An 8454-nucleotide genomic window follows, 5' to 3' on the forward strand; every position below is an offset into this window, starting at 1 on the left:
CTAATACATTACGCCTCTTCTGTTAACCTGCCCACAATTCTCTTGTCAACCGACGCTGAGAAGGCATTCGATAGAGTGGACTGGGGCTTCATGAAGGGGGTACTTCTCCATATGGGACTTGGTCCCTCTTGTTTACATAAAATTTTAGCCCTGTACAAATTCCCTTCTGCTAAAGTTAGAGCAAACGGCATCTTATCTGACTCCTTTACCATCTATAACGGCACTCGTCAAGGCTGCCCATTATCCCCTCTGATATTTGTACTCTGTATGGAAGCCCTGGCCAGGGCGATTCGATCTAACCCAAACATCACGGGTCTGCAGATCGGTAAAGAAAACTACCGATTGGCCCTATTTGCAGATGACTTGCTTGCGATCATCACAAACCCCATCACATCATTACCTAACCTGATGTTAGAATTCTCTAAATTTGGCACTCTCTCCAACTTCAAAATAAATTTCTCTAAGTCAAATGCCCTTAACATCTCAGCCCCAGAACAATCAATAAAGGGCCTCAAATCAGCATTCCCATTTAAATGGCAGCCATCACATTTTCGTTATCTTGGGGTTTCTATCTCAAGGTCCAATGACCAGCTATTCCATCTGAATTTCCCCCCTCTCATAAATAAAATTAAAAAAGACTTGGCAGCCTGGTCGTCCTCCAAATTCTCATGGTTTGGCAAAAATGAACATTATAAAAATGAATGTTCTTCCCAAAGTACTCTACCTGATGCAAGCACTTCCGATCATAATCCCTCAAAGATTCCTTGATAGTCTCCAGCGTCTGATACGCGATTTTGTCTGGGGAGGTAGGAGACCCCGATTTAAGCATGCTCTCCTTTATAGGCGGGAAACATCAAGGAGGGGCGCAATTGCCAATGCTCCAGGGTTATCTTCAGGCAGTTTTCCTTAGCAGGATAGTGGACTGGACCAGAGGGGGTGACCTCAAACAATGGGTGGTTATTGAGAATGAATTTAACACAACCCCGCTAAATGTGGTACCTTGGTTATCTAAGATACCCAGAATCCTTCACCCAACCATCGGCCCAACCTTAAAGGTTTGGAAGAAAATCCGTTTTGGAAAAAGCATCTCAACCTTTCCTTCACCTATCACCCCCTTTTGTGTTCAATCCAGACTTTCCACCGGGCCAATCGGGTTCTGACTTCAGAAGGTGGTCTCGGGCGGGAATCAAGGGCCATCGGCCAGCTGGTGACGAATGGTAGACCCCTCTCTTTTGCAGACCTACAGTCAGCTTTCTCGCTTCCCTCCTCTGAACATTGGAAATATGTTCAAATCTTCCATTACATTAATTCTATTAGAGGAACCGGAACTCTTAACAGATCTCCAACTCCATTCGAAAACTTATGCTTATCCAAATCTGCTCCAGTCCATATTATCTCTGAATTTACAAAATTTTGTTGGAGGACCAGTTCAGTTCCCCGCCTCATTTTGCCAGATTATGGGAACAGGACCTAGCGCCACATATAACCTCGGCATCCTGGCAAAAAATTTTCACAAATACACACTCCTGTTCACTAAGCATCTCAGTAATAGAAACTCACTATAAACTCCTGACCAGGTGGTACAGATGCCCTACTCTGTTACATAAATTTAATCCCCAGTTATACTTCTTCTTGCTGGAGATGCTCCAGTTCCCTGGGTTCTTTATTCCATATTTGGTGGGAATGCCCACTCATTACCCCATTCTGGAACGAGGTCATTAGTTATCCGAGTGCTATTGTGGGGACACGAGGTTCCCAAGGATCCTGGCTTCTGGTTACTCTCATACTCCCCTAGTCAATCCTCAAAATACAAAAAATCTCTACTGAAACACCTCAACAACGCAGCCAGGGCAGTCCTACCTACACGCTGGAAATCCCGAACACCCCCCCTGATTATGGACTGGTTCAATAGAATTGATTATTACATGTCCATGGAAGACATTATCCTTTCAGCCAATGACAAATCCACAGAATTCTTAGCCACATGGTTTTTCCTGGATTGAATTTAAAAACTCAGAAGATTTCAAGATAGTTTGTTCTTTACCTGCCTGCGCTTGTTAGCTCCCCTCCCCTCTCTCCTCCTTCCATATGTGTCCTCTGCTCCCCCTCTCACTTTATTTTCCCTTTCCTCTCTTGCTGTTAGTCTTTGTCTCCCCTTCCTTCGGGGAGTGTTCTTTTTTTTCCTTTTAAGTCTGTGTTCTATTGCCAATTTAAAACTTTTGCGTAGTGAGTTACGCCAATGTTACGAGCTATTGATGGTTCATGTGTTACAAATGTTATGTACTGACAATATCTCTTCCTAATGGATCATTCTTTTGGTTAAGTTTGTTATAATTCTTGCTCACTCGCAATGAAAATAAAGAATTTTAAAAAAAAAAAAAATTAATAGCACCCACATTTAATAATTAGGCCTCCCTCCAGTCCCAACATTGAAATAATAGTACTCACATTTGATAAATAGATTTATTTTCCTCCAACTAGCCCCAACATTAAATTAATAGTATTCACATGTAATAAATAAACCTATTTCCCTCCCTCCAAACAGCCCCAGCAATAAATTAATTTATGTTTAATATAACCATTTCCAACAACCATCCCCGACATTAAATAAATAATATTCACTTTTAATAAATAGCTGTCCTCCCTAAACTCAGCCCCACATTTAATTAATAGCCCCAAACCACCTCAGCATTAAATTAAAGATCCTGTCACCTCATCTTAATTTATTAGGCCCAACCATTAAATTAAAATGCCCCACCAATAAATTAAATTGCCCCACCATCATCCCACAAATAAAATAGCACCCATTAAATATTTAGCGCACACTTAAACTCCACCAATATATTAATAGTCTACCTCCCACCGAAGTGCTATTAAGATAGCCCCCTCCCTTCCTTCATATAACATAATATAATAAGACCCCCCCACTCCCTCACATATTATAGCAGCATAAACCCCTTTTCCCTCACACATTATAGCTGGCCCCCCTCCAATAGCCTGGCATGGCAGCCCCCCTCTTCCTCCCTATAGTTTTGTATGGCAATATAGATTTGTATGACAGCCCCCACCGCTCATTATAGCCCTTCATAGTTTAGAATAGGCAGTCTACCTAATAGTTTAGATCAGGCAGCCCCCCTATAGTTTAGTATAGTCAGCCCCCCTATAGTTTAGAACAGGCAGCCCCCTCTATAGTTTAGAATAGGCAGCCTCCCATAGTTTATAATAGGCAACCAACCATAGCTTAGTATTGGCAGGCCCCCATAGTTCAGAACATGCAGCCCCCTATAATTTAGAACAGCAATCCCACCCATAGTTTAGTTCAGGCAGCACCACATAGTTTATTATAGGCAACCCCCCCATAGTTTAGAACAGCAGACCACCCCCCCATAGTTTAGAATAGGCAGCCCCCCCCACATTGTTTAGAACAGAAGCCCTATGATAGTTTAAAACAGGCAGTCCCCCCTTAGTTTAGAACAGACTGCCCGCCATAGTTTAGTACAAGCGGCCCCCCATAGTTTAGAAAAGTCAGCCCCCCATTGTTTAGTACAGGCTGCCCCCCATAGTTTAGAACAGGCAGCTCCCCCATAGTTTAGAACAGGCAGCTCCCCCATAGTTTAGAACAGGCAGCCCCCCCATAGTTTAGTATAGGCAGTCTCCCTATAGTTTAGAACAGGCAGCCCCCCATAGTTTAGAACAGGCAGCCTCCCTATAGTTTAGAACAGGCAGCACCACCCAAAGTTTAGTACAGGCAGACCCCCATTGTTTAGTATAGGCAGCCCCCCACCATAGTTCAGAACAGGCAGACCCCCCCATAGTTTAGCATAGACTCTTTCCCCCCCCCCCCACGCTCACTTACTATAATTTCAATTGGCCATCATCACTTCTTAGATCAGGCAGACAGGAAGTAATGTCAGACTTCCTGTCTGTCGCATAGTATTTTGGGACCTCATACAGCAACAGGCAGCCAACCGCTATGCTGTCCACTGACCAACAATGTTTTTGATTGCCCCCTAGCCCCCCCACCCGCTATTTTTATTTCTTTTATTTTATTTTCATATGCATTTATTTTTTAATTAATAAATTATTAATCTGATTATATAGAACAAGATTATTCATTTTAAATACTTGCAATTCATAAATGCTTTTTTATTTTTGTTCTTTTAAATAGTGATACTAGATATATATTCTTTAGTTGGGTATTTGAGGTCATACACGTCACATTTTATATACTAGTATATTTCCTGTTTTTATATCGGTTCAATTTCTGTAAATTAAGGGTAAGTTATACAGTTATTTTAATTATCCGCAGGCCGGATTAGTGGAAATGTCATATAAGACTATATAAGAGCAAAATAACATATGACTCTTTTGTTTCATTTGTATTTTCTAATAGGATGGAGACTGTAATTCTAATAGGATGGAGACTGTAATTCTAATAGGATGGAGACTGTAATTCTGATAGGATGGAGACTGTAATTCTGATAGGATGGAGGAACAGGTATATTGTTACTAATGGCAGAATAGATGATTTATAGTATTTATACACATGGAATGTGGTGGAAGTTTGGGCCATGAATCTCAGAGACCAATCTGGGGGAAGGGGTAACACAGTAAGAAAGGGCCACGGCGGCCACAAACCTTCCATCCACTCATAGACCTGATGTAGACATGACATGAATGTGATTTCTGTTTTTATATTTTATGCTTACACCCTCCACCACCTCTGGTTATACTTTCATCACTCATCAGTAACATGAGGTCAGAGCCTATTATGACATCAGAGCAGGTGATAGAGTTTCCATGGAGACCATTATGATGAAATGATCATGTAACTGATATAAGGACCAGAAACTGCTGCAGTCAGTCAATCAGGATGTCAGTTGGGAGCGTGACACTGAGGATCACTGATACCAGCGAAGAGATCTACAACTGAGGGTTGCCCAAGTAACTTGTTCTTTTAACAGTTACACCGTGGGATCCACTGCTCTCTTCAATTGCTGCAGGATTGTGTGAGCCCTACAGGCAAGACCCAATCACATTGTATCCAGTTCTAATATATGGATGTAATTCTATCATCGCTAAGGTAAAGGTAAGTGAGAAGCATGTAATTATATCTGTATAGGCTCCCGTCCCTCTTCTGTATAGATGAATCAAATTGTAAGCCCTAGTGGGCAGGATTCATCTCATTAGATTGTAAGCTCCTAGGAGCAGGGCTCCCTCCCCTGTTCTGTATAGATGAATCAAATTGTAAGCCCTAGTGGGCAGAATTCATCTCATTAGATTGTAAGCTCCTAGGAGCAGGGCTCCCTCCCCTGTTCTGTATAGATGAATCAAATTGTAAGCCCTAGTGGGCAGAATTCATCTCATTAGATTGTAAGCTCCTAGGAGCAGGGCTCCCTCCCCTGTTCTGTATAGATGAATCAAATTGTAAGCCCTAGTGGGCAGGATTCATCTCATTAGAATGTAAGCTCCTAGGAGCAGGGCTCCCTTCCCTGTTCTGTATAGATGAATCAAATTGTAAGTCCTAGTGGGTAGGATTCATCTCACTAGATTGTAAGCTCCTTTGAGCAGGGCTCCCTCCCCTGTTCTGTATAAATGAATCAAATTGTAAGCCCTAGTGGGCAGGATTCATCTCATTAGAATGTAAACTCCTAGGAGCAGGGCTCCCTTCCCTGTTCTGTATAGATGAATCAAATTGTAAGTCCTAGTGGGTAGGATTCATCTCACTAGATTGTAAGCTCCTTTAAGCATGGCTCCCTCCCCTGTTCTGTATAAATAAATCAAATTGTAAGCCCTAGTGGGCAGGATTCATCTCATTAGATTGTAAGCTCCTAGGAGCAGGGCTCCCTCCCCTGTTCTGTATTGATGAATCAAATTGTAATCCCTTGTGGGCAGAATTCATCTCATTAGATTGTAAGCTCCTAGGAGCAGGGCTCCCTCCCCTGTTCTGTATAGATGAATCAAATTGTAATCCCTAGTGGGCAGGATTCATCTCATTAGATTGTAAGCTCCTTTGAGCATGGCTCCCTCCCCTGTTCTGTATAAATAAATCAAATTGTAAGCCCTAGAGGGCAGGATTCATGTCATTAGATTGTAAGCTTCATTGAGCAGGGCTCCCTCCCCTCTTCTGTATAGATGAATCAAATTGCAAGTCCTAGTGGGCAGGATTCATCTCATTAGAATGTAAGCTCCTAGGAGCAGGGCTCCCTCCCCTGTTCTGTATAGATGAATCAAATTGTAAGTCCTAGTGGGTAGGATTCATCTCATTAGATTGTAAGCTCCTTTGAGCAGGGCTCCCTCCCCTGTTCTGTATAAATGAATCAAATTGTAAGCCCTAGTGGGCAGGATTCATCTCATTAGATTGTAAGCTCCTTTAAGCATGGCTCCCTCCCCTGTTCTGTATAAATAAATCAAATTGTAAGCCCTAGTGGGCAGGATTCATCTCATTAGATTGTAAGCTCCTAGGAGCAGGGCTCCCTCCCCTGTTCTGTATTGATGAATCAAATTGTAATCCCTTGTGGGCAGAATTCATCTCATTAGATTGTAAGCTCCTAGGAGCAGGGCTCCCTCCCCTGTTCTGTATAGATGAATCAAATTGTAAGCCCTAGTGGGCAGGATTCATCTCATTAGAATGTAAGCTCCTAGGAGCAGGGCTCCCTCCCCTGTTCTGTATAGATGAATCAAATTGTAAGTCCTAGTGGGTAGGATTCATCTCATTAGATTGTAAGCTCCTTTGAGCAGGGCTGGCTCCCTCCCCTGTTCTGTATAAATGAATCAAATTGTAAGCCCTAGTGGGCAGGATTCATCTCATTAGATTGTAAGCTCCTAGGAGCAGGGCCCCCTTCTTTTTATTTCTCTACAGAGCTATATATGATCCAGGATGAATAATGATTGCCATACGTGGAGTCAGGAAGGAATTATTTTTCCCTCTTTGAGAAAACTGAAATGTCTCTGAGGGGTTTTTCACCTTCCTCTGGATCTTTAAGATGAGTAACTCTGAAGCCAGATCACCGAGAGCTCAAACAGGACCGGAAACAATGGATATTATTACCAGAAATACTGGTGAATTTCACCTGTATGGATCAACAAACATTTCAACCTTACACGTTATCTCTGCAGCCCCTTAATGCCCAGAGGGAAGGGCAGTCCTTGCAGCCATGGTTCCCCAGAGGTTTCCTCCACAGGGAGGTTTTTCCTCTCCTGAGCGCTGAAGGATGACTCTTCGTGAGTCCAGGGGTATCCGCTATCATGGTTCTCTTATAGAACAAGTGTGTAAAAGACATAGGACAATGTTTAAACATATGTTCCTATTTTATGCAGAATAACAAATGTATGTTTTAATTTGAAATAAAACAACAGCAATATATTAATTGCATTTCTGCATATTGTTAAATAAAAAAAATATTTGAAAATAAACTGTGTGATTCTTGTTTAAGTTAAGCTACACACACTCAAACACAATGATCAAATTAGGTATAACTAGGTAACTGGTTGGTTATCAATGGAGTTCAGGGAGAATGGGGAGGTGATGATTGTGAGAGGACGGATAGGGCCCCAGCCACAACTCCGGTCCCATCAGAACCTGATTTTGGATATAGTGACTGGGAGAACGAATAGCTTCCTGCTGGTCTGCATGGTCACCCCCCATAAGCCAAGTCTAGGGGTGCCCATAAGAAGCGCACTCACAGGGGCCCTGGAGTCCTATTGGAGGCCCTGAGCACCACGGATACAGACTGCCAGCTGATATACGAGGAGGTTTGTTTATAACCAATCAGTGGTTCAGCAGGACATGAGCCGTCCCCATGCCGCAATACTCTTTGGTGCTATCTCATGTGAGGAATTCTGGGAAAGTGGTTTATTCTGCAAAAATACCAGACAGAAATAAGAATGGAAGGAAGGGTCACATGACTACTAGGTTATAATTATGAATACAGGTACAGCTAAGGGTTATTTTACCTGGAAAACCAGAAAATAATGAAAATCAGAAAGGAAGACTGTAAATATTTGCTGCTATTTGGTGATAATGTCATGCACACAGACATGATCAGAAGTGTCACCTTCAGTTACTGTGAGGAGCTCTACTTCACAACTGTCAGGAGGAGAGGAATGCCAGGGGTAGTAACCGGAAAGACTGGGGTCTATTTATATTTCAGTATATTTAAGGCAAAGTGCTTCAAAATATAGAAAAAAAAACCTTCTTCAGAAAGTATAGTCACATGTATTTTGTATAATAGATCCCATAGCGGTAGTGTGTAATATAATGGTGATAGGTGATTTCTCGGCCTCTTGGTCACAGTGAATTTACATTGGTCACACTATGGGTAATGACATATATAAGAAAAATACATAAATACGTAAAGATTGTATTGGGACTTTACTAGTAAAACCATAAAGAACAGCTTAGTGTATTGTTAAATAATATGAAATTCCTTATATGCAGAATGCTTCATCATA

The sequence above is a fragment of the Mixophyes fleayi genome, chromosome 1 (genome assembly GCF_038048845.1).
Source record: "Mixophyes fleayi isolate aMixFle1 chromosome 1, aMixFle1.hap1, whole genome shotgun sequence".
NCBI classification, from domain to species: domain Eukaryota; kingdom Metazoa; phylum Chordata; class Amphibia; order Anura; family Limnodynastidae; genus Mixophyes; species Mixophyes fleayi.